This window comes from Anas platyrhynchos, chromosome 13 (genome assembly GCF_047663525.1).
Source record: "Anas platyrhynchos isolate ZD024472 breed Pekin duck chromosome 13, IASCAAS_PekinDuck_T2T, whole genome shotgun sequence".
In the NCBI taxonomy this organism is placed as follows: domain Eukaryota; kingdom Metazoa; phylum Chordata; class Aves; order Anseriformes; family Anatidae; genus Anas; species Anas platyrhynchos.
Window position 1 is genome coordinate 23,335,627 of NC_092599.1, and position 21,969 is coordinate 23,357,595.

Below are 21,969 nucleotides of genomic sequence, written 5' to 3' on the forward strand. Positions count from 1 at the left end.
ATGAGTTTGAGTGGGGCCCTGAACAACGACAAGCCTTTGAACAAATCAAGCAGGAAATAGTCCATGCAGTAGCCCTTGGGCCAGTTCGAACAGGACCAGATGTAAAGAATGTGCTCTACACTGCAGCCGGGGAGAACGGCCCCACCTGGAGCCTCTGGCAGAAAGAACCTGGGGAAACTCGAGGTCGGCCCCTGGGGTTTTGGAGTCGGGGATACAGAGGATCTGAGGCCCGCTATACTCCAACTGAAAAGGAGATATTGGCAGCATATGAAGGAGTTCGATCTGCTTCGGAGGTGGTCGGTACTGAAGCGCAACTCCTCCTAGCACCCCGATTGCCAGTACTAGGCTGGATGTTCAAGGGAAGGGTCCCCTCTACGCATCATGCAACTGATGCTACATGGAGCAAGTGGGTTGCACTGATTACTCAGCGGGCTCGAATAGGAAACCCCAGTCGCCCAGGAATATTGGAAGTGATCATGGACTGGCCAGAAGGCAAATACTTTGGGATATCATCAGAGGAGGAGGTGGGTCGTGCTGAAGAAGCCCCACTGTACAACCAGTTGCCAGAGAATGAAAAGAAATATGCCCTGTTCACTGATGGGTCCTGTCGTATTGTGGGGAAGCATCGGAGATGGAAGGCTGCTGTATGGAGTCCTACGCGACGAGTTGCAGAAGCTGCTGAGGGAGAAGGTGAATCGAGTCAGTTTGCAGAAGTGAAAGCCATCCAGCTGGCTTTAGACATTGCTGAACGAGAAAAATGGCCAGTTCTCTATCTCTACACCGATTCATGGATGGTAGCAAATGCCCTGTGGGGATGGTTACAGCAATGGAAGCAAAACAACTGGCAGCGCAGGGGCAAACCCATCTGGGCTGCTGCATTGTGGCAAGATATTGCTGCTCGGGTAGAGAACCTGGCTGTGAAAGTACGCCACGTAGATGCTCATGTGCCCAAGAATCGGGCTACTGAAGAACATCAAAACAACCAGCAGGTGGATCAGGCTGCTAAGATTGAAGTAGCTCAGGTGGACCTGGATTGGCAGCATAAAGGTGAATTATTTATAGCCCGATGGGCCCATGACACCTCAGGCCATCAAGGTAGAGACGCAACATACAGATGGGCTCGTGATCGAGGGGTGGACTTGACCATGGACGCTATAGCACAGGTTATTCATGACTGTGAAACATGTGCTGCAATCAAGCAAGCCAAACGGTCAAAGCCTCTTTAGTATGGAGGACGATGGCTGAAATATAAATATGGAGAGGCCTGGCAGATTGATTACATCACACTCCCTCAAACTCGCAATGGCAAGCGCCACGTACTTACAATGGTGGAAGCAACCACCGGATGGCTGGAAACATATCCTGTGCCTCATGCCACCGCCCGGAACACCATCCTGGGCCTTGAAAAGCAAGTCCTATGGCGACATGGCACCCCAGAAAGAATAGAATCAGACAATGGGACTCACTTCCGAAACAACCTTATAGACACTTGGGCCAAAGAACATGGTATTGAATGGGTGTATCACATCCCCTATCATGCACCAGCCTCCGGGAAAGTTGAACGATACAATGGCCTGTTAAAGACTACCTTGAAAGCAATGGGCGCTGGGACGTTCAAAAACTGGGATACGCATTTGACAAAGGCCACCTGGTTAGTCAATACTAGGGGATCTACCAACCGAGCTGGACCTGCCCAATCAAACCTGTTACGTACTGTAGATGGGGATAAGGTTCCTGTAGTGCATGTAAAAAATATGCTGGGTAAAACAGTCTGGGCTACTCCTGCCTCAGGAAAAGGCAAACCTATTCGTGGAATTGTTTTCGCTCAGGGACCTGGATACACTTGGTGGGTGATGCAAAAGAACGGAGAGGTCCGGTGTGTACCTCAAGGAGATTTAAAACTGGGTGAGAATAGCCCATAAACTGAATTGTACCATGTTAATTAGTATATTACACTGTATGTTATCACTACCATGATTACTATAGGTGACTAATTAGAATGTATGGAAAAGAGTGTAACCTGAGCATGACATAAATGGTATGGAATAAGGGGTGGATAGATGTCCTGGTTTCAGTTAGAACAGAATTAATTTTCTTCCTAGTAGCTGGTGGAATGCTGTGTTTTGGCTTAGGATGAGAAGAGTGCTGATAACACCCCGATGCTTTAATTGTTGCAGAGCAGTGCTTATACTAAGCCAAGGACATCTCAGCCTTTTGCTCTGTCCTGCCAACGGGCAGGCTGGGGGTGCAGTAAGAGCTGGGAGGGGACAGACCCCGGACAGGTGACCCAAACTAGCCAAAGGGGTATTCCATACCATCTGACGTCATGCTAAACAATATATAGGGGTGGCTAGCCGGGGGAAGGGGGCCGGACTGCTCGGGGTTAGGCTGGGCATCGGTCAGCGAGTGGTGAGCAATTGCATTGTGCATCACTTGTTTGTACATATTATTATTATTTCCCTATTATCACCATATTATTATTATTGTGATTATTGTTATTATTATTTTGTTATTATTATTTTCCTGTCTTATTAAACTGTCTTTATCTCAACTCACGGGCTTCACTTTCCATTTCTCTACCCGTCCCAGAGAGGGAGGGGGGAGGGTGAGCGAACGGCTGCGTGGTGTTTAGCTGCCGGCCGGGTTAAACCACGACACCCCAAAGGAAGGCTTTGGGTACAAGTGAACTCCCCAGGGGAGCCTTTACGCAGCCCCACATGCAACTGGACCCTCCGGGTTCGATTTTTCAGAGCAACCCTAAATATATCCCTAGCCGGCATGGGAGAAGACTGAAAACACGGGCCCCAGAAAACGCGTTGCAAGCCCCTTTGGACCATCCCAAAGTGTCACCAAAGGAAGGCTTTGGGTACAAATGAACTCCCCAGGGGAGCTTTTACGCAGCCCCACATGCAACTTGACCCTCCGGGTTCGCTGTTTCCGAGCATCCCTAAACATAGCCCTAGCAGTCATCGTAGACGAGTGAAAAATCCGGCCCCAGGAAATGCGTTGCAAGCCCCTTTGGACCATCCAAAAGTGTCAGCAAAGGAAGGCTTTGGGTACAAGTGAACTCCCCAGGGGAGCCTTTACGCAGCCCCACATGCAACTGGACCCTCCGGGTTCGCTGTTTCCGAGCATCCCTAAACATAGCAATTGCCGGCATCGAAGACGTTTGAAAAATCAGGCCCCAGGAAACGCGTTGCAAGCCCTTTTCGCCCATCCAAAAGTGCCCCCAAAGGAAGGCTTTGGGTATAAGAGAACTCCCCAGGGGAGCCTTTACGCAGCCCCACATGCAACTGGACCCTTCGGGTTCGCTGTTTCCGAGCAACCCTAAATATATCCGTAGCCGGCATGGGAGAAGACTGAAAACACGGGCCCCAGAAAACGCGTTGCAAGCCCCTTTGGACGATCCAAAAGTGTCAGCAAAGGAAGGCTATGGGTACAAGTGAACTCCCCAGGGGAGCCTTTACGCAGCCCCACATGCAACTGGACCCTCCGGGTTCGCTGTTTCCGAGCAACCCTAAACATAGCCCTAGCCGGCATCGAAGACGAATGAAAAATCAGGCCCCAGGAAACTCGTTGCAATCCCTTTTCGCCCATGCAAAAGTGCCCCCAAAGGAAGACTTTGGGTACAAGAGAACTCCCCAGGGGAGCCTTTACGCAGCCCCACATGCAACTGGACCCTCCGGGTTCGCTGTTTCCGAGCAACCCTAAACGTAGACCTAGCAGTCTTCGTAGACGAGTGAAAAATCCGGCCCCAGGAAATGCGTTGCAAGCCCCTTTGGACCATCCAAAAGTGTCACCAAAGGAAGGCTTTGGGTACAAGTGAACTCCCCAGGGGAGCCTTTACGCAGCCCCACATGCAACTGGACCCTCCGGGTTCGCTGTTTCCGAGCATCCCTAAACATAGCCCTAGCTGGCATCGAAGACGACTGAAAAATCAGGCCCCAGGAAATGCGTTCCGAGCCCTTTTCGCCCATCCAAAAGTGGCCCCAAAGGAAGGCTTTGGGTACAAAAGAACTCCCCAGGGGAGCCTTTACGCAGCCCCACATGCAACTGGAAACTCCGGGTTCTCTGTTCCTTAGCAAACCTAAACGTAGCCCTAGCCGTCATCGGAGATGAGTGAAAAATCAGGCCCCAGGAAATGTGTTCCGAGCCCTTTTCGCCCATCCAAAAGTGCCCCCAAAGGAAGGCTTTGGGTACAAGTGAACTCCCCAGGGGAGCCTTTACGCAGCCCCACATGCAACTGGACCCTCCGGGTTCGATTTTTCAGAGCAACCCTAAATATATCCCTAGCCGGCATGGGAGAAGACTGAAAACACGGGCCACAGAAAACGCGTTGCAAGCCCCTTTGGACCATCCAAAAGTGTCACCAAAGGAAGGCTTTGGGTACAAATGAACTCCCCAGGGGAGCCTTTACGCAGCCCCACATGCAACTGGACCCTCCGGGTTCGCTGTTTCCGAGCATCCCTAAACATAGCCCTAGCCGGCATCGAAGACGACTGAAAAATCAGGCCCCAGGAAATGCGTTACGAGCCCTTTTCGCCCATCCAATAGTGCCCCCAAAGGAAGGCTTTGAGTACAAGAGAACTCCCCAGGGGAGCCTTTACGCAGCCCCACATGCAACTGGACCCTCCGGGTTCGCTGTTTCCGAGCAACACTAAATATATTCGTAGACGGCATGGGAGAAGACTGAAAACACGGGCCCCAGAAAACCCGTTGCAAGCCCCTTTGGACCATCCAAAAGTGTCACCAAAGGAAGGCCTTGGGTACATCTGAAGTTCCCAGGGGAGCCTTTACGCAGCCCCACATGCAACTGGACCATCCGGGTTCTCTGTTCCTTAGCAAACCTAAACGTAGCCCTAGCCGTCATCGGAGATGACTGAAAAATCAGGCCCCAGGAAATGCGTTGAGAGCCCTTTTCACCCATCCAAAAGTGCCTCCAAATGAAGGCTTTGTGTACAAGTGATCTCCCCAGGGGAGCCTTTACGCAGCCCCACATGCAACTGGACCCTTAGGGTTCGCTGTTCCTGAGCATACCTAAACGTATCCCTAGCCATCATCGGAGACGAGTGAAAAATCAGGCCCCAGGAAATGCTTTGCAAGCCCCTTTGGACAATCCAAAAGTGCCCCCAAAGGAAGGCTTTGGATACAAGTGAACTCCCCAGGGGAGCCTTTATGCAGCCCCACATGCAACTGGACCCTCCGGGTTCGCTGTTTCCGAGCATCCCTAAACATAGCCCTAGCCAGCATCGAAGACGAATGAAAAATCAGGCCCCAGGAAATGCGTTACGAGCCCTTTTCGCCCATCCAAAAGTGCCTCCAAAGGAAGGCTTTGGGTACAAGTGAACTTCCCAGGGGTGCCTTTACGCAGCCCCACATGCAACTGGACCCTCCGGGTTCGCTGTTCCTGAGCAAAACTAAACATAGCCCTAGCCGTTGTTATAAATGGCTCAGGATTCAAATTAGGATTAAATAAAAAAATAGGATTTATTAAAAGAATATAAAGGAATAGAGGTAAGCAAACAGCGCTGGGTGCACCGGGAGTCTCCGCTCCACCAGGACGCACACCAGTTACATCAAGCAGCTGATTTTTATGCACCTAGACTAATACATATTCATTACTACTTCTAAAAAAGTAGATTATTATAATTAGCTTCCGGGGTCCAGTTCCTCCTACTGGAGCATGCGCATCAGTCTCCTCTGGGGGTCTCTAGGGGTCTTTCATGCTGAAGGCTCGTAGTCTTCCTCTCACCCTTTGTACTTACTTGGCACTATCCCAAGTTTATGGAACACTCTCTGTACACTCTCCGCAGGTCTTGTCTCCCAACCGTCCTTCAGCTTCTTTTCTCTTCCTCTTAATCTCTTGGCCCCCCTGGCCAGATACCAAGGATCCCATAACAGTCACCAGCAGTCACCGGTTATTATCAGTTGTTCTGAAACTCCCAAACAGGTTGGCAACTCACGAGCAATTAAAACATTCTTTCCCAGCTATTCACAGTCATCTACATAACATCTATAGCAGTGTTAAATCAATCTCGAAGAAGACAGAAAAGAAAAACTGTAACTGTTAGAACTAGAAGTCAGGAATAACAAAAGCAAACAGGTTCATAAATTTAAGGAGTGTTTTCTGAAGACGTGATAAATTGACTGGAATGAGGGGGAGACTGGGGCACACTGCATCTGTGGTTCAAGAATTAAACCGCCAGTGCAGGGCCCAGAGGCAGACAGGATTCAAACAGAATTATTACATTATTACAGACTTATTTTTTTTATGGACACGAATTTATGGACACGAATTGGAATTGTTAAAACATTCCTCACAATCCCTTATCTTCTTTTTAATATCCCCAATTCGTGTCTCTTCTGTTATTAATAATTGGATTTCATCAGTTTGTTCTCGGAGGGTCCAGTTCTTAAGCATCATAATTGACATATTCCCTTCCTTTTTTAACGAAGTTATTACCAATGTACTATTTATCACCCGGCGTATTGATAATGTAAAACAAGGTATCATACAAGGTACAAATAATAACGTCATTACACCACATAACAATAAAAATAACACTCTTTTAACCCATGGTCCACCAGGCAGCCATGAAAATAAATCCCATTCCATATCCTTCCAGGTTTGTGTTTGCTCGCTCACCTCCCCCCTCTCCTTCTCTGGGATGGGAGAGAGAAATGGGAAAGTGAAGCCTGTGAGTTGAGATAAAAACAAGTAGATAATAACAATAATAATAATAACAATAATGATTATAATAGTACTACTAGTAATAATGTGTACGAAACAAGTGATGCACAATGCAATTGCTCACCACCTGCTGTCCGATGCCCAACCTAACCCCGAGCAGTCCGGCCCTCCTCCCAGCCTGCCTGCTGACAGGACAGTGAGAAGCTGAATTTGGCTTGGTCCTTGGCTTGATGTAAGCACTGCTCTGTAACAATTAAAAACAATTAAAACATCAGCATATTATTAACATTCTTCTCATCCTAAACCAGAACATAACATTCTATTAGCTACTAGGAAGAAACACCCTTTTTATCAATCTTTAAACAGCAATTACTAAAGCTACATTTTCCACAGACTTCTCCTTCTTGTGCTAGTAAATAATCCAAAGCTAGGCAATTTTGATACAAAGCAGTTCTCATCATTTATAACTATTTCTATTACAGCTAATAACCTAATTATTCTATTAAGTATATATACTGGGGTCCTATAGTCCCACGATCTGTCTTCTGCCCACGTATCTGGATCATAATAGGCAAACACCTTCAGGGTTGATTCAGGCTTGTGTTACCGTTCGGCCTGTCAGGGTGATCCAGCTCCTGGAAAACGAATCACAATTTTATATAGGTTAAAAAAGGTTCTTATGTTATTTTCTCAGGACAACCTGACCTTAGTGTGGGAGAAGTCCAGTCGAGGCCCTCTCACTCGGCAGTCAATACCCATAGGGGTTGCTTCCCTCGGTAGACCATACACACCGCAGTGGAGGGTCCTGCCCTGGTCTTGCCTTCTCCCTTTCCTCCCTTTAGGCTTGTCCCCTTTATTTGGCATCCTTAATTCATGCAGAGCCTCGTTGCCAGAATATTAGTTCTTCCTTAGCTTGAGTTTCAGTTTCCCAGGAGCGGACTCAACCCTCCAAGTTTCAGTAGTTACTGGTCCTTTTATTCTGGATGCATGGGTCCCTTTCTGCAGTTCTCACAGCTGTTTCAGTAGTCAGTAAAACAAGGTACAGTCCCTCACACCGAGGGTTCAGTGATTCTTCCCTCCTGTGGCTGCTTGTTGAAACACTTTCTTTTTTATCTTCTGACAAGTTAAATAACAGTTATCTAATTTGCTTTGCCGTATGGCCCTTTTCAGGTTCCCGTAGCAGGATTCATCTGATAGCCTTTCAGGTTGATACAGATTTGACTACAGATACCAGGGTTTTGGCATTCATCACTATCTCCACAGTTTCCCAGCTGGACAGTCACATTCATTTATGTTGCATTCCTTCAGGGGCTCATCACCCCAGTCCTTGCAGTCTCTCTGCTGGTTACACACTTTATTGGTATCTATGCATTCTCCACTTCTGCACTTGAATTTGCCAGGTCCAGAGCACTGAATAACATTGTTACAGTTTGCTTCATCAGTGCCATCCAGACAGTCTTCACATTTTACTTTAGCACCGTTGGCAGCAGTGCACAGTCAGGCGAAGGCGAGCAGCCCGCAGAGTGCCCTGCACCGTCACCTGTGTCACTTATACTACTCCTATTACCCATGCTGTTAGTGTCAGTGGCATCCTCCTTGTACCGTTTCTGTCTTTGTCTCCCCCCTTTTCTTTTTGTCACTGGCCATTCACCACAAATGGATGAGACACATGATTACTAGTTAGGAAAGAGAGTGTAAGTGTGCTATACGGCTGCAGGCAGTGCCAGCTGCAACCTTAGGTTTGTGAAAGAGCCTGCCGGTGGTCATTTGGCAGTGTGATCTGCGTCTCTGCACTCCTGCCCTGCAATAGAGCTAAGTCGTCATTAGTAATAGTTATAACACCGATCTGGGGACGAGTAGTCTTTTTTGCGTTGCAAGATAAACCTTTTATAAAAAGAATGCCAGAGTGAAGCAGCACAGCCGCTGCTGCCGCTGCCTCCATGGTTATGTCAGACAGGCTGCAGGGTCCTGATGTCCGCCCCTCTGCTCTGTGCCGACTCGCCACACAGTGAGGGTCGGCTGCCGTTGTCCACTGATGTCTCTGGTCTCCCGTAGCAGCTCGATCTCGGATGTCCCGCATCACACCGTGATCACGTCAATTTCCCCGCGTTTTGCAGCTTCTGTCAGGTCTATTCTGTGTCTCTCAGAGCCGTCTGTGGCTCTGCAGCGTCTCTCAGGGCTCTCTCCGTCCAGCGGTAGTCCCTCCGTAGTGTCTCGGGTCTCCCAGCGCCGCTCCGGTCTCTCGGCGCCGCTCCGGTCTCTCGGCCTGTTCAGGTCTCAGCGAGTCTGGGTCTCCGTGAGTCCAGGTCTCAGCCTGTGCGGGCCTCATATGTTGCAGGAAGCATGTCATATCATGCTCCTGCCTTTTTCTTGTCACAGTCAAAACATTTAAGAGCAAAAATAGGATACACAAGATACACAAGATACACCGGGCCCATATATTAGGCACCACCACTCAAAACTTGGATAAAACAGCACTTCTTTTCAGTCTGTCAAGCACTTCGTTCGTCTCTGCCCACTCCCTTGCAGAGAGTACGGAACAATGGATCGGAACTCTGCACTCGCTTTGCAGCAACGCTGCGTCTCACTCACACAGCACACTCGCACACGGAGGCCTCCAGCACATCTCATTCACACCACAGGAATATAATTTAGAATGATAACCAACCAAACAAGTATTGTCTCTGACTGTGTTCTTCGTGAAGTGACTTGTAACACTTTGTTTCAAACCCTTACATTTACACAAATACTTTCAACACAAAATACATACATAAAAACACATACAATTATTAACACTCCAGTTAGTATCCCTCCAGCAGCTGAAAACATACCATTTGTCTGCAGTTTCAGGAGATCTTTGCTCCTGCGGTGAGCAGCTGAGAGTGGAGTCCCCTCCGAGCAAAAACACTCAGGGTGCACCTAGGGGCATCCACGCTGCAGCCGATCCCGCAGCCGAGCAGAGTGTCTCCTGCCTGGCTCACCAAAATGATTCTCAGAAAGCTGACTCCACAATCAGTAGGATTGTAAAGTAGGTATGTTTACTCAGTTCCGTGCAGCACAGGGCAGGTAGTCCCACCAAAGTCGTGCAGGCCTAACGTGACAAATTGCTTTAGTAAAAAGTTACATATACATAAACATTCCTATACATATACATAACCTGTCCCTTTGTGAACAGTCCTCCTTATTTTAGACCCCTTGGTTAAAGTCTGAACCATGAGGTTGTTTTTGATCTGGTTCTCTGGGTCCGAGAGGCTCCTGTTATCTGGTGGTATAAGTGCAGCACAGCACAGTAGCACATATTCATTCTTAATCAATTGCTCTCTAAATTCTAATTCCAATGTTTCAGCTTGCTCTTTTCGGGATCCACGGGTATTCTACTATTAATGTTCAAAGCCTGACAGACCCCGTCCTCCGTGGATCAAAATACAGGGGGTCTTAAGGGTTCTTTTGGTCATTCTATCATAAAATACTGGATCATTTTTAATTTACTCTTTAATTTTCTGGGGCCCCTATTGTTCCAATTTCTAATCATTATTCATAATGGACTTTTTGGTCATATATCTGGTAATTTGCTCCCTTTCTGGTCCTTGGTCTTCGATTTTATCTGACCCATCCGGGAATTTTACTAGTGGCAATTCCCACAGCCCTTGGCTGCCCAGTGAGAGTGTCTTGCAGGGGGTTTAGGACCTATCACCCACCCACGTATCCCTCTTCTCACCAGTCTAGCCCCCCCGACAGGAGCTTAGAACCAGTGAGAAAACAAAAAGACCTCCACGCTGACTTTAGAAGTCTCAGTTACACTCTCACACACAAAAGCTGGCAACCGTACCCTTACCCAACCGGACGGTATCTTACGAATCAGTCGTCTTCGTCCAGACTCCAATCGGACGGTATCCACCAGCATCTCTGCTGTCTTCGTCTGGGATCGAACCAGACGGTATCCAAACGACTGTCGTCTTCATCCGGTTCGATTCCGGACACCGGAATCCAACCGAACGGTATCCAAACGACTCTGTCGTCTTCGTCCGGAACTTCGCGCGCAGAATTACGGGCAAAAAACAGCCGGCAACACGGGAGCTCAAAAAAAATTAAATTCTTTGCTTACCTTTATTCAGGTTCAGGATGGCATTAGTCCCGATCTGACTCAAACAGGAGCCACCAAATGGTGGGGCGCCTCTCCTAGATTAAATCAGAATTCAGGAACTATAACCATCCCGGACGAGCCCCCAAATTGTTATAAATGGCTCAGGATTCAAATTAGGATTAAATAAAAAATAGGATTTATTAAAAGAATATAAAGGAATAGAGGTAAGCAAACAGCGCTGGGTGCACCGGGAGTCTCCGCTCCACCAGGACGCACACCAGTTACATCAAGCAGCTGATTTTTATGCACCTAGACTAATACATATTCATTACTACTTCTAAAAAAGTAGATTATTATAATTAGCTTCCGGGGTCCAGTTTCTCCTACTGGAGCATGCGCATCAGTCTCCTCTGGGGGTCTCTAGGGGTCTTTCATGCTGAAGGCTCGTAGTCTTCCTCTCACCCTTTGTACTTACTTGGCACTATTCCAAGTTTATGGAACACTCTCTGTACACTCTCCGCAGGTCTTGTCTCCCAACCGTCCTTCAGCTTCTTTTTCCTTCCTCTTAATCTCTTGGCCCCCCTGACCAGATACCAAGGATCCACATAGTATCTCATAACAGTCACTAGTTGTTATCAGTTGTTCTGAAACTCCCAGACATCAAACACAAACAGCTTTCTTATTTGATGCTTCACGAGTAATTAAAACATTCTTCCCCAGCCATTCACAGACACATCTATAGCGGTGTTAAGTTAATCTCGAAGAAGACAGGAAAAAAGGCTGTAACTGTTAGAAATAGAAGTCCGGAATAACAAAAGCAAACAGGTTCATAAATTTAAGGAGTGTTTTCTGAAGACGTGATAAATTGACTAGAATGAGGGGGAGACTGGGACACACTGCATCTGTGGTTCAAGAACTAAATTGCCAGTGCAGGGCCCAGAGGCAGACAGGATTCAAACAGAATTATTCTTTATGCACACGAATTTATGGACACGAATTTATGGACACGAATTGGAATTGTTAAAACATTCCTCACAATCCCTTATCTTCTTTTTAATATCCCCAATTCGTGTCTCTTCTGTTATTAATAATTGGATTTCATCAGTTTGTTCTTGGAGGGTCCAATCCTTAAGCATCATAATTGACATATTCCCTTCCTTTTTTAATGAAGTTATTACCAATGTACTATTTATCACCCAGTGTATTAATAATGTAAGACAAGGTATCATACAAGGTACAAATAATAACGTCATTACACCACATAACAATAAAAATAACACTCTTTTAACCCATGGTCCACCAGGCAGCCATAAAAATAAATCCCATTCCATATCCTTCCAGGTTTGTGTTTGCTCGCTCACCTCCCCCCTCTCCTTCTCTGGGATGGGAGAGAGAAATGGGAAAGTGAAGCCTGTGAGTTGAGATAAAAACAAGTAGATAATAACAATAATAATAATAACAATAATGATTATAATAGTACTACTAGTAATAATGTGTACGAAACAAGTGATGCACAATGCAATTGCTCACCACCTGCTGTCCGATGCCCAACCTAACCCCGAGCAGTCCGGCCCTCCTCCCAGCCTGCCTGCTGACAGGACAGTGAGAAGCTGAATTTGGCTTGGTCCTTGGCTTGATGTAAGCACTGCTCTGTAACAATTAAAAACAATTAAAACATCAGCATATTATTAACATTCTTCTCATCCTAAACCAGAACATAACATTCTATTAGCTACTAGGAAGAAACACCCTTTTTATCAATCTTTAAACAGCAATTACTAAAGCTACATTTTCCACAGACTTCTCCTTCTTGTGCTAGTAAATAATCCAAAGCTAGGCAATTTTGATACAAAGCAGTTCTCATCATTTATAACTATTTCTATTACAGCTAATAACCTAATTATTCTATTAAGTATATATACTGGGGTCCTATAGTCCCACGATCTGTCTTCTGCCCACGTATCTGGATCATAATAGGCAAACACCTTCAGGGTTGATTCAGGCTTGTGTTACCGTTCGGCCTGTCAGGGTGATCCAGCTCCTGGAAAACGAATCACAATTTTATATAGGTTAAAAAAAAGGTTCTTATGTTATTTTCTCAGGACAACCTGACCTTAGTGTGGGAGAAGTCCAGTCGAGGCCCTCTCACTCGGCAGTCAATACCCATAGGGGTTGCCTCCCTCGGTAGACCATACACACCGCAGTGGAGGGTCCTGCCCTGGTCTTGCCTTCTCCCTTTCCTCCCTTCAGGCTTGTCCCCTTTATTTGGCATCCTTAATTCATGCAGAGCCTGCAGAGCCTCGTTGCCAGAATATTAGTTCTTCCTTAGCTTGAGTTTCAGTTTCCCAGGAGCGGGCTCAACTCTCCAAGTTTCAGTAGTTACTGGTCCTTTTATTCTGGATGCATGGGTCCCTTTCTGCGGTTCTCACAGCTGTTTCAGTAGTCAGTAAAACAAGGTACAGTCCCTCACACCCATGCCCTTGAGCCAAAAGCAAAAAGTCAATAGCAGCTTGATCCTGTAAGAGCGCATGTCGCAGACTATTTTGATCTGGTAACATCTCCTCAAGTATCTCTGTCATGGCATAGGCTTGCTTCTTGGCCCAGCATACCAATTTTTCTAAGTTGTTACGTGCGGCCGCAGATGCCACTCCAAGCACTAAAATTGCCAATGCTGCTCTAGCTGCAACCCCACACAATTCAACATTATCATTGCTATCCAGTGCAAGCAATGCCCATTTATGTCTGGTGATCTCACGCAACTGTAACAAGCTAGGAGCAAATACAATGAGTTTATCTAAGTAACATGGACATCTGATAGCATTTGCAGCGATACCTTGCCAGGCCTCATCCCACAAATCAGAAAAACATCAGGAGGTAAGGCCAAAGCTGTACAATTGTTCCAAACACTGTAGTTGTTACCCCTTGTCTCCATGCTACAAACCCCTAAACCCTGCTTAGCAGCGTCATTGTAATCACAGGTGTTATTTGTGTTTTTGTACCAGTATGGCCCTTTCCCGGTTCCTGTAGCAGGATTCACCTGATAGCCACGGCTACGTTCACATTTGTAGCCACCTTTCAGGTTGATACAGATTTGACTACAGATACCAGGGTTTTGACATTCATCAATTCCACAGTTTCTCTTTTCTACAAAGTCAAACCCAGCTGGACAGTCACATTCATTTATGTTGCATTCCTTCAGGGGCTCATCACCCCAGTCCTTGCAGTCTCTCTGCTGGTTACACACTTTATTGGTATCTATGCATTCTCCACTTCTGCACTTGAATTTGCCAGGTCCAGAGCACTGAATAACATTGTTACCGTTTGCTTTATCAGTGCCATCCAGACAGTCTCTCACACCACTGCACTGCCTACTCACATGGACACAGTTCCCATCTACACATCTGAACTGGTCTGGCCTGCAGGTCTGAGAAGGGCAGTTAATTTCATCACTTCCATCCTTGCAATCAGGATCTCTGTCACATCACCACTTCTTGTGGATACATTCACCTGAGCCGCACTGCACCTCACTCACAGAACACTTCACCGGAGGTGCAGGCTGGCAGCCACACTGCTCCAAAGATTCATCTGAGTGGTCAGAGCAGTCACCTTGAAACATAGCCCTAGCCGGCATCGAAGACGACTGAAAAATCAGGCCCCAGGAAATGCATTGCAAGCCTTTTTCGCCCATCCAAAAGTGCCCCCAAAGGAAGGCTTTGGGTACCAGTGAAATCCCCAGGGGAGCCTTTACGCAGCCCCACATGCAACTGGACCCTACGGGTTCGCTGTTCCTGAGCAAAACTAAACGTAACCCTAGCCGTCATCGGAGACGACTGAAAAATCCGGCCCCAGGAAACGCGTTGCAAGCCCCTTTGGACCATCCAAAAGTGCCCCCAAAGGAAGGCTTTGGATACAAGTGAACTCCCCAGGGGAGCCTTTACGCAGCCCCACATGCAACTGGACCCTCCGGGTTCGCTGTTCGTGAGCAAAGCTAAACAGAGCCCTAGCCGGCATCGAAGATGACTGAAAAATCAGACCCCAGGAAATGCGTTACGAGCCCTTTTCGCCAATCCAAAAGTGTCACCAAAGGAAGGTTTTGGGTACAAGAGAACTCCCCAGGGGAGCCTTTACGCAGCCCCACATGCAACTGGACCCTCCGGGTTCGCTGTTTCCGAGCATCCCTAAACATAACAATTGCCGGCATCGAAGACGACTGAAAAATCAGGCCCCAGGAAATGCGTTACAAGCCCCATTCGCCCATCCAAAAGTGCCCCCAAAGGAAGACATTGGGTACAAGAGAACTCCCCAGGGGAGCCTTTACGCAGCCCCACATGCAACTGGACCCTCCGGGTTCGCTGGTTCCGAGCATCCCTAAACATATCCCTGGCCAGCATCGATGATGACTGAAAAATCAGGCCCCAGGAAATGCGTTACGAGCCCTTTTCACCCATCCAAAAGTGCCCCCAAAGGAAGGCTTAGGGTACAAGTGAACTCCCCAGGGGAGCCTTTACGCAGCCCCACATGCAACTGGACCCTCCGGGTTCGCTGTTTCCGAGCATCCCTAAACATAGCCCTAGCCGGCATCGAAGACGACTGAAAAATCAGGCCCCAGGAAATGCGTTGCAAGCCTTTTTTGCCCATCCAAAAGTGCCCCCAAATGAAGGCTTTGGGTACCAGTGAAATCCCCAGGGGAGCCTTTACACAGCCCCACATGCAACTGGACCCTCCGGGTTCGCTGTTTCCGAGCATCCCTAAATATAGCCCTAGCCGGCATCGAAGACGACTGAAAAATCAGGCCCCAGGAAATGCGTTACGAGCCCTTTTCGCCCATACAAAAGTGTCCCCAAAGGAAGGCTTTGGGTACAAGTGAACTCCCCAGGGGAGCCTTTACGCAGCCCCACATGCAACTGGACCCTCCGGGTGCGCTGTTCCTGAGCAAAACTAAAAGTAACCCTAGCCGTCATCGGAGACGACTGAAAAATCAGGCCCCAGGAAACGCGTTGCAAGCGCCTTTGGACCATCCAAAAGTGTCACCAAAGGAAGGCTTTTGGTACAAGTGAACTCCCCAGGGGAGCCTTTACGCAGCCCCACATGCAACTGGACCCTCCGGGTTCGCTGTTTCCGAGCATCCCTATACATAACACTAGCCGGCATCGAAGACGACTGAAAAATCAGGCCCCAGGAAATGCGTTACGAGCCCTTTTCGCCCATACAAAAGTGTCCCCAAAGGAAGGCTTTTGGTACAAGTGAACTCCCCAGGGGAGCCTTTACGCAGCCCCACATGCAACTGGACCCTCCGGGTTCGCTGTTTCCGAACATCCCTAAACATAGCCCTAGCCGGCATGGATGACGACTGAAAAATCAGGCTCCAGGAAACGCGTTGCAAACCCCTTTGGACCATCCAAATGTGCCCCCCAAGGAAGGCTATCGGTACAAGAGAACTCCCCAGGGGAGCCTTTACGGAGCCCCACATGCAACTGGACCCTTCGGGTTCGATTTTTCCGAGCAAACCTAAATATATCCCTATCCGGCATGGGAGAAGACTGAAAACCCGGGCCCCAGAAAAACCGTTGCAAGCCCCTATTGACCATTCCAAAGTGTCACCAAAGGAAGGCTTTGGGTACAAGAGAACTCCCCAGGGGAGCCTTTACGCAGCCCCACATGCAACTGGACCCTCCGGGTTGGCTGTTTCCGAGCATCCCTAAACATAACCCTAGCCGGCATGGGAGAAGACTGAAAACCCAGGCCCCAGAAAGCGCGTTGCGAGCCCCTTTGGACCATCCAAAAGTGTCACCAAAGGAAGGCTTTGGGTACAAGTGAACTCCCCAGGGGAGCCTTTACGCAGCCCCACATGCAACTGGACCCTCCGGGTTCGCTGTTTCCGAGCATCCCTAAACATAGCCCTAGCCGGCATCGAAGACGACTGAAAAATCAGGCTCCAGGAAACGCGTTGCAAGCCCCTTTGGACCATCCAAAAGTGCCCCCAAAGGAAGGCTTTGGGTACAAGTGAACTCCCCAGGGGAGCCTTTACGCAGCCCCACATGCAACTGGACCCTCCGGGTTCGCTGTTTCCGAGCATCCCTAAACATAGACCTAGCAGTCATCGGAGACGACTGAAAAATCAGGCCCCAGGAAATGCGTTACAAGCCCCATTCGCCCATCCAAAAGTGCCCCCAAAGGAAGGATTTGGGTACAAGAGAACTCCCCAGGGGAGCCTTTACGCAGCCCCACATGCAACTGGACCCTCCGGGTTCGCTGTTTCCGAGCATCCCTAAACATATCCCTAGCCGGCATCGTTGACGATTGAAAAATCAGGCCAAGGAAATGCGTTGCGAGCCCTTTTCACCCATCCAAAAGTGCCCCCAAAGGAAGGCTTTGGGTACAAGTGAACTCCCCAGGGGAGCCTTTACGCAGCCCCACATGCAACTGGACCCTCCGGGTTCGATTTTCTGAGCAACGCTAAATAAATCACTAGCCGGCATGGGAGAAGACTGAAAACCCGGGCCGCAGAAAACGCGTTGCAAGCCCCTTTGGAACATCCAAAAGTGTCACCAAAGGAAGGCTTTGGATACAAGTGAACTCCCCAGGGGAGCCTTTACGCAGCCCCACATGCAACTGGACCCTCCGGGTTCGCTGTTACCGAGCATCCCTAAACCTAGCCCTAGCCGGCATCGAAGACGACTGAAAAATCAGGCCCCTGGAAATGCGTTACGAGCCCTTTTCGCCCATCCAAAAGTGCCCCCAAAGGAAGGCTTTGGGTACAAGTGAACTCCCCAGGGGAGCCTTTACGCAGCCCCACATGCAACTGGACCCTCCGGGTTCGCTGTTTCCGAGCATCCCTAAACATAGCCCTTGCCGTCATCGAAGACGACTGAAAAATCAGGCTCCAGGAAACGCGTTGCAAGCCCCTTTGGACCATCCAAAAGTGCCCCCAAAGGAAGGCTTTGGGTACAAGTGAACTCCCCAGGGGAGCCTTTACGCAGCCCCACATGCAACTGGACCCTCCGGGTGCGCTGTTTCCGAGCATCCCTAAACATAGCCCTAGCAGTCATCGGAGACGACTGAAAAATCAGGCCCCAGGAAATGCGTTACAAGCCCCATTCGCCCATCCAAAAGTGCCCCGAAAGGAAGACTTTGGGTACAAGAGAACTCCCCAGGGGAGCCTTTACGCAGCCCCACATGCAACTGGACCCTTCGGGTTCGATTTTTCCGAGCAAACTTAAATATATCCCTAGCCGGCATGGGAGAAGACTGAAAATCCGGGCCCCAGAAAAGGAGTTTCAAGCCCCTTTGGACCATCCAAAAGTTTCACCAAAGGAAGGCTTTTGGTACAAGTGAACTCCCCAGGGGAGCCTTTACGCAGCCCCACATGCATCTGGACCCTCCGGGTTCGCTGTTTCCGAGCATCCCTAAACATAGCCCTAGCCGGCATCGAAGACGACTGAAAAATCAGGCTCCAGGAAACGCGTTGCAAGCCCCTTTGGAACATCCAAAAGTGTCACCAAAGGAAGGCTTTGTGTACAAGTGAACTCCCCAGGGGAGCCTTTACGCAGCCCCACATGCAACTGGACCCTCCGGGTTCGCTGTTTCCGAGCATCCCTAAACATAGCCCTAGCCGGCATCGAAGACGACTGAAAAATCCGGCCCCAGGAAACGCGTTGCAAGCCCCTTTGGACAATCCAAAAGTGTCACCAAAGGAAGGCTTTTGGTACAATTGAACTCCCCAAGGGAGCCTTCACGCAGCCCCACATGCAACTGGACCCTCCGGGTTCGCTGTTTCCGAGCATCCCTAAACATAGCACTAGCCGGCATCGAAGACGACTGAAAAATCAGGCCCCAGGAAATGCGTTACGAGCCATTTTTGCCCATCCAAAAGTGCCCCCAAAGGAAGGCTTTGGGTACAAGTGAACGCCCCAGGGGAGCCTTTACGCAGCCCCACATGCAACTGGACCCTCCGGGTTCGCTGTTTCCGAGCATCCCTAAATATAGCACTAGCCGGCATCGAAGACGACTGAAAAATCAGGCCCCAGGAAATGTGTTGCGAGCCCTTTTCGCCCATCCAAAAGTTCCCCCAAAGGAAGGCTTTGGGTACAAGTGAACGCCCCAGGGGAGCCTTTACGCAGCCCCACATGCAACTGGACCCTTCGGGTTCGATTTTTCCTAGCAAACTTAAATATATCCCTAGCCGGCATGGGAGAAGACTGAAAATCCGGGCCCCAGAAAACGAGTTTCAAGCCCCTTTGGACCATCCAAAAGTGTCACCAAAGGAAGGCTTTGGGTACAAGAGAACTCCCCAGGGGAGCCTTTACGCAGCCCCACATGCAACTGGACCCTCCGGGTTCGCTGTTTCTGAGCATCCCTAAACATAGCCCTAGCCGGCATCGAAGACGACTGAAAAATCAGGCCCCAGGAAACGCGTTGCAAGCCCCTTTGGACCATCCAAAAGTGCCCCCAAAGGAAGGCTTTGGGTACAAGTGAACTCCCCAGGGGAGCCTTTACGCAGCCCCACATGCAACTGGACCCTCCGGGTTCGCTGTTTCTGAGCATCCCTAAACATAGCCCTAGCCGGCATCGAAGACGACTGAAAAATCAGGCCCCAGGAAACGCGTTGCAAGCCCCTTTGGACCATCCAAAAGTGCCCCCAAAGGAAGGCTTTGGGTACAAGAGAACTCCCCAGGGGAGCCTTTACGCAGCCCCACATGCAACTGGACCCTCCGGGTTCGCTGTTCCTGAGCAAATCTAAACATAGCGCTATCCGGCATCGAAGACGATTGAAAAATCAGGCCCCAGGAACTGCGTTTCGAGCCCTTTTCGCCCATCCAAAAGTGCCCCCAAAGGAAGACATTGGGTACAAGAGAACTCCCCAGGGGATCCTTTACGCAGCCCCACATGCAACTGGACCCTCCGGGTTCGCTGTTTCCGAGCAACGCTAAATATATCACTAGACGGCATGGGAGAAGACTGAAAACCCGGGCCCCAGAAAAGGAGTTTCAAGCCCCTTTGTACCATCCAAAAGTGTCACCAAAGGAAGGCTTTGGGTACAAGTGAACTCCCCAGGGGAGCCTTTACGCAGCCCCACATGCAACTGGACCCTCCGGGTTCGCTGTTTCCGAGCATCCCTAAACATACCCCGAGCCGGCATCGTTGACGATTGAAAAATCACGCCCCAGGAAATGCGTTGCGAGCCCTTTTCACCCATCCAAAAGTGCCCCCAAAGGAAGGCTTTGGGTACAAGTGAACTCCCCAGGGGAGCCTTTACGCAGCCCCACATGCAACTGGACCCTCCGGGTTCGCTGTTTCCGAGCATCCCTAAACATATCTCTAGCCCGCATCCAAGACGACTGAAAAATCCGGCCCCAGGAAATGCGTTGCAAGCCTTTTTCGCCCATCCAAAAGTGCCCCCAAAGGAAGACTTTGGGTACAAGAGAACTCCCCAGGGGAGCCTTTACGCAACCCCACATGCAACTGGACCCTCCGGGTTCGCTGTTTCCGAACATCCCTAAACATAGCCCTAGCCGGCATCGAAGACGACTGAAAAATCAGGCTCTAGGAAACGCGTTGCAAGCCCCTTTGGACCATCCAAAAGTGTCACCAAAGGAAGGCTTTGGATACAAGTGAACTCCCCAGGGGAGCCTTTACGCAGCCCCACATGCAACTGGACCCTCCGGGTTCGCTGTTTCCGAGCATCCCTAAACATAGCCCTAGCCGTCATCGAAGACGACTTAAAAATCCGGCCCCAGGAAACGCGTTGCAAGCCCCTTTGGACCATCCAAAAGTGCCCCCAAAGGAAGGCTTTGGGTACAAGTGAACTCCCCAGGGGAGCCTTTACGCAGCCCCACATGCAACTGGACCCTCCGGGTTCGCTGTTTCTGAGCATCCCTATACATATCCCTTGCCGGCATCGAAGACGAATGAAAAATCAGGCCCCAGGAAATGCGTTGCGAGCCCTTTTCGCCCATCCAATAGTGCCCCCAAAGGAAGACATTGGGTACAAGTGAACTCCCCAGGGGAGCCTTTACGCAGACCCACACGCAACTGGACCCTCCGGGTTCGCTGTTTTCGAGCATCCCTAAACATAACCCTAGCCGGCATCGAAGACGACTGAAAAATCAGGCCCCAGGAAATGCGTTGCGAGCCCTTTTCGCCCATCCAAGAGTGCCCCCAAAGGAAGACATTGGGTACAAGAGAACTCCCCAGGGGAGCCTTTACGCAGCCCCACATGGAACTGGACCCTCCGGGTTCGCTGTTTCCGAGCATCCCTAAACATAGCCCTAGCAGTCATCGGAGACGACTGAAAAATCAGGCCCCAGGAAATGCGTTACAAGCCCCATTCGCCCATCCAAAAGTGCCCCGAAAGGAAGACTTTGGGTACAAGAGAACTCCCCTGGGGAGCCTTTACGCAGCCCCACATGCAACTGGACCCTCCGGGTTCGCTGTTTCCGAGCATCCCTAAATATAGCACTAGCAGTCATCGGAGACGAGTGAATAATCAGGCCCCAGGAAATGCGTTACAATCCCCATACGCCCATCCAAAAGTGCCCCGAAAGGAAGACTTTGGGTACAAGAGAACTCCCCAGGGGAGCCTTTACGCAGCCCCACATGCAACTGGACCCTCCGGGTTCGCTGTTTCCGAGCATCCCTAAACATATCCCGAGCCGGCATCGTTGACGATTGAAAAATCAGGTGCCAGGAAATGAGTTCCAAGCCCTTTTCGCCCATCCAAAGTGCCCCCAAAGGAAGGCTTTGGGTACAAGTGAACTCCCCAGGGGAGCCTTTACGCAGCCCCACATGCAACTGGACCCTCCGGGTTCGCTGTTTCCGAGCATCCCTAAACATATCCCGAGCCGGCATCGTTGACGATTGAAAAATCAGGTGCCAGGAAATGCGTTGCGAGCCCTTTTCGCCCATCCAAAAGTGCCCCCAAAGGAAGGCTTTGGGTACAAGTGAACTCCCCAGGGGAGCCTTTACGCAGCCCCACATGCAACTGGACCCTCCGGGTTCGCTGGTTCCGAGCATCCCTAAACATAGCCCTAGCCAGCATCGAAGACGACTGAAAAATCAGGTGCCAGGAAATGAGTTCCAAGCCCTTTTCGCCCATCCAAAGTGCCCCCAAAGGAAGGCTTTGGGTACAAGTGAACTCCCCAGGGGAGCCTTTACGCAGCCCCACATGCAACTTGACCCTCCGGGTTCGCTGTTT

General features: G+C 49.6%; 1 long non-coding RNA gene across 1 annotated transcript; it reads right to left on the reverse strand.

The window, feature by feature from the left end:
• Positions 1-5,462: 5,462 nt before the first annotated feature.
• On the reverse strand, positions 5,463-11,435 carry LOC140003605 (uncharacterized). The gene is made up of 2 exons (XR_011812529.1): positions 7,397-11,435; positions 5,463-7,326 (listed from the first exon to the last, which is right to left on the reverse strand). It is a non-coding gene; the product is annotated as an uncharacterized lncRNA (long non-coding RNA).
• Between the last annotated feature and the right edge of the window lie 10,534 nt (positions 11,436-21,969).